An 8,821-nucleotide genomic window follows, 5' to 3' on the forward strand; every position below is an offset into this window, starting at 1 on the left:
AGTTGAAAGATTTGAAGAGTAAGTCTCAGGGCTTCGGGTGTAGCTTTGTGGCAGATGGTTATTTAGCTCATGTGGAGGTCCTAGGCTCCATTCTCAACACCAGAAAAAGGAAAAGCACATAAAAGAAAAGTCCATTTCACCCAACAGAAGGGAAAAAAGTGGAAACTCACCCACCCCGACCTTCATTTTGGATTTAAGAGAAAAACTATCAGGCTGGGAAGGTGGCTCAGTGGTAGAGTGCTTGCCTTGCATGCATGAGGCCCTGGGTTCAATTCCTCAGAACCACATAAGCAGAAAAAGTCAGAAATGGCTCTGTGGCTCAAGAGGTAGAGCGCTAGCCTTGAGCTGAAGAGCTGAGGGACAGCACCCAGGTCCAGAGTTCAGACCCCACAACCAACAAAAAAAAAAAAAAAGAAAAGAAAACTATTTCCTCTGAGAATCTGTTCTCACAAGTTGTTCTTCATGTGATTTAAGTCTGTTACCTATGTGTTAACACAACAAAAGGCAACCCCCCTTCCCCACAAAACCACAACATCTCAAGCTGAGAATTTTGCAAGTGACTGGAGTCCAGTGGTGGAAATAAATCCCAAACTCAAGGGCTCAGCTTCAATGTCACCTCCTCTGTCAGACCCCAAGGGAAGTCAGCAATGACAAACTTCACGAGGAGGGAGGGAAGGAGGGAGGGAGTGTGGGAGGGACAGAGAGAGAGAGAGAGAGAGAGAGAGAGAGAGAGAGAGAGAGAGAGAGAGAGAGAGAGAGAGAGTAGAAACAAGATGGTAGAAATAGGTCTTTAAAGCTTTCAGGTTTGAAATGACTGTACAGAGACTACAAACAAATTGAAAGTGGCTATTTTTGTGTTTTTCAAAGAAATATAGGGGCTGGGTAGGTGGCTCAGTGGTAGAGTGCTTGCCTTGCATGCATGAGGCCCTGGGTTCGATTCCTCAGCACCACATAAGCAAAAAGAAAAAAGCCAGAAGTGGCGCTGTGGCTCAAGTGGTAGAGTGCTAGCCTTGAGCTGAAGAGCTGAGGGACAGCGCCCAGGCCCAGAGTTCAGGCCCCATGACCGGACCCCTCCCCCCAAAAAAAGAAATATAAGAGAAAGAAGTTTGGAAGACTTAAGCAAGGAATAAGAAACTGTAAAGAGCCTCCAGACTTGAAAATGAACCAAAGGAAGCTTACAGAAATGAAAGCTATAGAAGTAGAAACTTGAGATTCAGCGGAGGGGTTTGACAGAAGGTGAGACGCAGCCGAGATCTGGGCTGGGAAACCCATGGGGGCAGATGGCATTATCCAGAGGGCAGAGCGAGAGAGCCCAAGGTGCTCTGTTCACCGTTGTTCTCGCAGCTGGGGACAGGATGGGCATGTGGGCAGCACACAGTGCTATGCTGGCTACTCAGGCTCAGACCCAGGTCGCCCAGTGGATCACCCACAGGCAAGCAAACAAACTCACCTCTGGACCTCTCAGAGTAACGTTAGAAACAGAAGAGAAAAAAGATACTAAAAGCATCAGAGAAAAAGGTTATCCCACAGGACCAAAGAATTAGACTTATAACTAAGAAAAAGTCATCCTCAAAGGACCAGAAACAGCCCGTCCTTTCTCAGCTGAGAAACAGCCAACAGTCCCCGGGGAATGGAGGTCAGAGGACAGGCAGACTCTGCACACTGTCAATGGAAGCCAAGCACGGTGGAATTCTCCCTGATCAGCAGAGAGGTGGGAGGGAGCTGCCGACACAGAACCAGCACCGCACTTCTCTCCAGAGCAAGGAGGAACAAAGCCACATCCAGATGAAGACCAGCCAGGAGAGTTTTAATCACAAAAATGTCCTCACTAGGGAAAACTATGCAGTTCAAGCAGAATAGACTATTCTAGCCCAGTGCCAGTGGCTCACAGAGGTAATCCTAGCTACTGAGGCTGAGATCAGGTTGATAGTTCCAGGCCAACCTAGGCAAAAGTTTTCAAGTCCTCATCTCAACAACAACAACAAAGCTGGGTTTGATGATGCATGCTTTGTGGGAAAATAATGAAAGAAAAAAGGGCTAGAAGCATGGCTCAGCAGTAAAGCACCTGTCTAGGAGGTGCAAGAGTTCAATCCCTAGCACAATCAAAATAACAAACCCACAACAAAAGCCCAACAACCAAGATTCCAGGATAACAGCCATTGATTGCATGGGAAGGAGAAATAGGCAAAGACACTGGCAAATGTTTGGAGAAACTAAACAAACATGGACAGTATGACTCCTCAATAATAATGCCTAATTTATGGTAGGAAAAACAGGCCAGGACTAAAATACCAAGCAGTACCATATAATTTGGGAGAGGATGTCCAAAATTGAGGCTTTCAGATTCTTTCAATTATTTGGGAGGAGAGCAAATATATTGACTAATTTTAGACTTTGTTAGGAGCTCAGTGTTAAAATACTCAGGACAAACTCTAAAAATCAGTCATAGAGTTGACCACTTGTAAATAATCAGAAAGCAGAATTTAAGAAAAAGCAAAACCCCAAAATGCCTTCAGTGATGTTAAGACAGTGGCTGTGGGAAGGGAAAACAGAATAATAATCTTAAATTGTCAATAATGTATGTAAAAGGACTAAATGCATTGGTTTACAGGTAATAGTTGGAATGAATTTTTCGAGCATCTAGACTACGGGAGATGGGCGTGGTGGTGCTGGCCTTCACCCCGGCTATGTAGGCAGTTGATAACAGCTTAGCAGCTTGTTTAACTTATCTTAAAGGAATGTGCTTCAAATAAAAAGGGCCCAGACTGTTGGAAGTCTTAATAAAAATATCCCAGGGGCTGGGTTAATCCTCAACATCAACAATGGGAGAAGGAAGGGAGGGAGGGAAGAAGGGAAAAGAGAGAGAGACAGACAGAGACAGAGAGACATGGAGACAGAAAGAGAGTGGAAGAGAGAGAAATAGTAAGCAAATATTAACTAAAATTAAATAAAATGAAATGTTAGTTAAATCCTAGCTACTTAGGAGGCTGAGATATGAGGGTCCTGGATTGACGTCAGCCCTGCAGGAAAGTCTGTAAGAACCTTATCTCCAATTAACCGGCAAAAGAAAGTTTCTGTGTCTATATTAATATAAAGTAAGTGCTGGGGATGTAGCTCAGTGTAAAGCACCAGCCTAGCACACACAAGGCCTGGGTTCCACCCCAGCACACACACACACACACACACACACACACACACACACTCCACATACACACACACACATATACACACCACACACACACCACACAGACATATATATATACCACACACCACATACATACACACCACACAACCCACTACACACAGCCCACAGCCCACAGCCCAGCATACGTGCACACAGTAATGTATACACACATACACAATGTACACAGCACATAGCACATGCACACAGCACACGTGTGCACACATACACACATGCAAGCAGTACACAATGCATGCTGCACACATGCACACAGTACATGTGTGCGCACCACACACATACACATGTGAGCGCACGTAGGCAGGATACACATGCAGGCAGCACACGTGTGCACACGCATACATAAACACACCTAGAGGTGAAGGAAGAGCGGGAGGACTCCATGCCCTGTGATGTTTTCATGGCCAGGCGAGGGTGCGGGTCAGCTCCTCCGCAGCTGTGGGGAGAAGAATCGCAGCAGAGGGGAGTGGAGGGGAGGGGAGGGGTGGGAAGGGGAGGGGAGGGGAGGGGGAAGGGAGGGGGGAGAGGAGAGGAGGGGAGGGGGGAGAGGAGGGGAGGGGAGGGGAAGGGGGAGAAGTGAGGAGGGGAGGGGAAGGGAGGGGGAGGGGAGGGGGAAGGGGGAGGCATGGGAGGGGAGGGAGAGAGGAGGGGAGGGAAGGAGGGGAGGGGAGAGGGAGGGGAGGGGGGAGGGAAGGGCATGGGGGGGAGGGGAGGGCATAAGAGGGGAGGGGAGGGGAGGGGAGGGGAGGGGGGAGAGGAGAGGAGGGGAGGGGAAGGGAGCGGGGGAGAGGAGAGGAGGGGAGGGGAGAGGGGAGAGGAGGGGAGGGGAGGAGGGGAGGGTGAGGGGAGGGGGGAGGGGAGGGCATGGGGGGAGGGGAGGGCATAAGGGGGGAGGGGAGGGGAGGAGGGGAGGGGGGAAGGGGAGGGAAGGGGGAAGGGAGGGGGTTGGGGAGGGGAGGGGAGGGCATGGGAGGGGAGGGGAGGGGAGGGGGGAGAGGAGGGCCATAAGAGGGGAGGGGAGGGCAGGGCGGTGCCGCGGGCGGGCGTCCCTCAGCACTGGAAGGAACCAGCTTCAGCTGGCCAGGGGACCCGGCCGAGCGTGGGCACGCGCTCTCACCGATGTGGGTGACGTCACCAGGAATGGGGGGGGCGGCGGGCGCACGTTCGGCCCACACCACAGGCCCGAGTGCGCATGTGCGGATCTAGATGTGCCAGGAGACAGGAGAAAGCCTCCCGAGGCCCGGAGGTCAGAGGGCGGCATAAGATCAAGGCCTTCCACCCGGAACCCGCCACGGGGAAAGTTCAGAAGGACGGACGGACACATTGGCACGAAGAGGCAGCAACACGGCGAGGCCTGTGCTGTCCCTGCCGCCAGCCATGGTGGACGGACGGACGGACGGACGCCGGACGCGCGGCCGGTTGTGTTCTGTGTCGTGTCTATTGCACGGCAGTTAAAAACCAGGGAACCCAGGCCAAACCCCAGAGGCAGTCGATCTTTCCAGAAAGCGAGGAAGCCCGGGGCAGAGCACTGCGCCCTCAGCGGCGTCACGCTGCGCTTCCACAGCTGTGGCCGCCTGCGTCCTGCGCGGTCAACATAACCAAAACGCCAGCAGGCTGAGCTCAGGGCCTGGGTTGGGAGGAACTTCACCACTTGAGCCACATCTTCAGCTATTCTGTGTGTGTGTGTGTGTGTGTGTGTGTGTGTGGTTGATTGGAGATAAGAGTCTCAAGGACTCTCATGCCCAGGCTGGCCCTGAACCTTGATCCTCAGATCTTGACCTCCGGATATGGCAGGATGCACAGATGTAGCAGACAGGTCTGGACGTGGCTCTGGCCTCCCACAGATCACTCTAGGTGTCCAGAGCCTCCTTTCTGCCATCCGGGAGGCAGGGAGGCCGTGGGCCTCCCAATACCCACAGAGGAGCCTTTGAGCAGTCCAAGGCTGGAGGACCCCTTCCACCCCTCTCCCCAGCCCCACCTGGCAGACTCCTCGAACCCACATAAAATGGGGATGGCCCCTCAGGCGGGCTTGGGCTTTGCGACCAGGCCTCATGATATCTGGAGGCCACATTGGGGATCATTTCCCAGTGCGCTCAGGGAGCAGAGGACCAGGTGACCCCCCTCCCTGCCACAATCCCACAATGTGTTTGCCAGCATATGGTTTGGGGGAGAAAGTTTTACACACACACGCACACACACACACACACACACACACAGACACACACACAATTTCACCCTGAGCTCTACTCCTTGTTACAGAGCAGAAAACTTAAGGCAGAATGGACAAAGGCCGTCTGCTCACAGAGCCTGGGCTGAGGCCCCGCCTGTCTGGAGCCCTGGGAGCCCCGTGGGTCGGCCACTGGTGTCCTTCTCTGACTGGCTGGATGGGATTCCCGCCGGCGTGGACGGGGGGACCCCCGTCCATGGACTCTGCCTCGGCCTCTTCCCCGGCCCCGCCACTCTGGAGGAGACACAGCCAAATCCAGGAACAATTTTGGAAAGGCGTCTTCAGCCTGCCCAATTGGAAGCAACCTCCACAGTGGACAGGGAAACGGAGGCTCAGAGAGGGGCAGGGCCTAGCCCGGGGTCACACAGCAGACATCTTCCATCGGCCCCCTAAGCCATCCCAGTCTTTCTCCTTTGGTGTGGGCACTGAAGCAGTGGAGGTGACGGGGCGTGGCCCGGGCCAGTCTGGGGCCCCGGAGTGGTCAGTCTGGCCTCTCCCTGTGTCTGTGTCTGTGTCTCTGAGCAGCTCCCTTCCCGGCCAGTGAGGAGCGAGGAGCGCAGGTGGACCAGAGGCCCGCCGGGCGCTGCTCACCGCTGGGGTGCTGCTGCCCCCCAGTGGCGCACACGGGAAGTGCTGGCCGCGGTGCGGGCAAGAGGCTGCCACTGTTTCACGGAGATGTGGACGATGAGCAGCCCCACCTCCCCTGCAGACCAGGGTTCGGATCCTGCACTGTCCTGGTGCAGCCCGGGCCTCAGTGTCCCCGCTGGAAAGCGGGGAGGATGCACGCTGCATCACATAAGGTGAGGGGTGCGGCAGCCCCTCCCTCCCCCACCCCCCTCCCTCTCCCCTCCTCGCCCCACTCCTTCCCACTCCTCTCCCCCCTCCCTCTCCCACCTCAGCCCACTCTTCCCTCCCTCCCTCTCCCCTCCCCTCCCTCCCCTCCCTCCCCTTCCTACCCGATCCTCTCTCCTCACCCCCTCCCCTCCCCTCCCTTCCCCTTCCTCTCCCCTCCCAGCTTCATAGCCCAGCCCAGGCAGGTCTGTTGGACACTAGAAGGGCCAGAGCCAGCTGGATGCCCTGACCCCTTGGGGAGCCTTGGGTGGCGCTGCCCACCGGAGGTGGCTGCTCGTCTACCGCAGCCCCAGGTGCTGCTGCCACGTCACAGGCTGGACGAAAGCTGGGCCACTCGGGGCGGTGAGACACCTGGCAGCCCGGGTGTCTGGGGGAGGGGAGCGGGGAATGTGATGGGACCTCAGGTCTGGCTGCTCAGGGGGGAGGAGACACTGTGGCCAGGATGCAGAGGCCAGGACAGGGAGGCTGGGGGAACATTGACCAGGACATGGAGGCTGGGGGAAGGGACACAGAGGCCAGGGGCACATGGAGGCCGGGACATGGAGGCTGGGAGCTCAGGCAATCCCTAGGCAGGCTGCACATCCCGCATCGTGCGGGACGGCCTCTCCAGCAGAGGCTGGTGGGGGCCATGATGAGGACATGGGGGGGGCTTTGAGGCCCTGGCATTCTGTCCCTTCTCCCTTTAGGTGGGAGAATGCAGCCGTGGCAGGGCCTGGCCTGACCCACCATGGCAAGGCCATCTGAACACAGCCTCTGCAGAAGCCTCTGCTTCCCGGGCCTCCCCTGGGGAGCTTGGGACAGTGTCCACAGCCCAGAGTGGCTCTCACGGGGACCCTGGACCCTCTGGCCTCCTGGAGCCCAGAAGATCCGATCCTTCTCTGGACCGCACCCTCTCATGCTGGGTGTTGTTAGGGGAGTCTCCATGCTTTTCTGAGCCTCACTAGACACACCGCCATCAATCCACCGAAACAGCGACCTGTGTCCTACACTCAGTCCGCACAGGGCGGGTCTTCGGCTTACTGTGAGATGCTGAGGCACAACTTCTGGCACTGCTATTGGGTGGAACATAGTGAGTGACACCAGGGGAGACACGGTGTTCGGGGTGCTGGTCACCCAAGCCACACCAGGGCCCAGACCTGGCCTGGACAGAGTCCCCTGCATGTATTTCTCTCAGTGTCCAGCAGGTGGCGCCCAGGACCCATCCATGGCCTGCAGCACTGTGGGGTGATGGTGTGTGTGTGTGTGTGTGTGTGTGTGTGTGTGTGTGTGTGTGTGTGTGTGTGTGTGTGTGTGTGTGTGTGTGTGTGTGTGTGTGTGACTTCCTCACAGACCAGCCCGGGGCAGCTACAGGGCAGAGGGCCCCTCACAGCAGGGAGGCTGGAGGCGGAAAGGAGAGAGCCAGACCCCCGTCGAGGGAAGCAAGCTAGGCAGTCAGTTAAGTCTCTCAGTCCCCATTCTTGTAGCTCCTTAGCCCCAAGTCCCCGTAGTCTTGGCTTCAAGAACATTCTTCCAAAGGCACCTACCCAGTGTGTATGTGTGGGTGAGTAACTGAGTTAGTGTGTGAGTTCATGTGTGCACATATGTGATTATATGTGGGGGGGATGGTGTCAGTGGTGGTGGTGATGGTGGTGGTATCATACTGGTGATAGTGATGATGGTGGTGGTGGTGGTCTGGTGGTGGTCGTGGTATTGGTGGTGGTGATGGTAGTGGTGGTCGTGGTATTGGTGGTGGTCGTGGTATTGGTGGTGGTGATGGTGGTGGTGATGGTGGTGGTGTGGTGATGGTGGTGGTGCTGGTTGTGGTGGTGATGGTGGTATTGGTGGTGGTGGTGATGGTGTGGTGGTGGTCGTGGTATTGGTGGTAGTGATGGTGTGGTGATGGTGGTGGTGGTGTGGTGATGGTGTGGTGGTGATGGTGGTGGTGGTAGTGATGGTGGTGGTGGCGGTGATGGAGGTGGTGATGGTGGTGGTGATGGTGTGGTGGTGATGGTGGTGGTGGTGATGGTGGTGGTGGTAGCAGTGATGGTGGTGGTGGTGGTGGTGGTGATGGTGTGGTGGTGGTGGTGGTGGTGGTGGTAGCGGTGATGGTGGTGATGGTGGTGGTGATGGTGGTGGTGGCGGTGGTGGTGGTGATGGTGGTTGTGGTAGTGGTGGTGGCGGTGTTGTTGGTGGTGATGGTGGTGGTGGTGGTGGTGATGATGGTGGTAGTGATGATGGTGGTGGTGGTGGTGATGGTGGTAGTGATAGTGGTGGTGATGGTGGTATTGGTGGTGGTGGTGGTGGTGTGGTGGTGGTCGTGGTATTGGTGGTAGTGATGGTGTGGTGGTGATGGTGGTGGTGGTGATGGTGGTGGTGGCGGTGATGGAGGTGATGGTGGTGGTGATGGTGTGGTGGTGATGGTGGTGGTGATGGTGTGGTGGTGATGGTGGTGGTGGTGATGGTGGTGGTGGTAGCGGTGATGGTGGTGGTGGTGGTGGTGGTGGTGATGGTGTGGTGGTGGTGGTGGTGGTGGTGGTAGCGGTGATGGTGGTGATGGTGGTAGC

The sequence above is a fragment of the Dipodomys merriami genome, unplaced genomic scaffold, assembly GCF_024711535.1.
Source record: "Dipodomys merriami isolate MVZ:Mamm:240054 unplaced genomic scaffold, mDipMer1.0.p SCAF_55, whole genome shotgun sequence".
In the NCBI taxonomy this organism is placed as follows: domain Eukaryota; kingdom Metazoa; phylum Chordata; class Mammalia; order Rodentia; family Heteromyidae; genus Dipodomys; species Dipodomys merriami.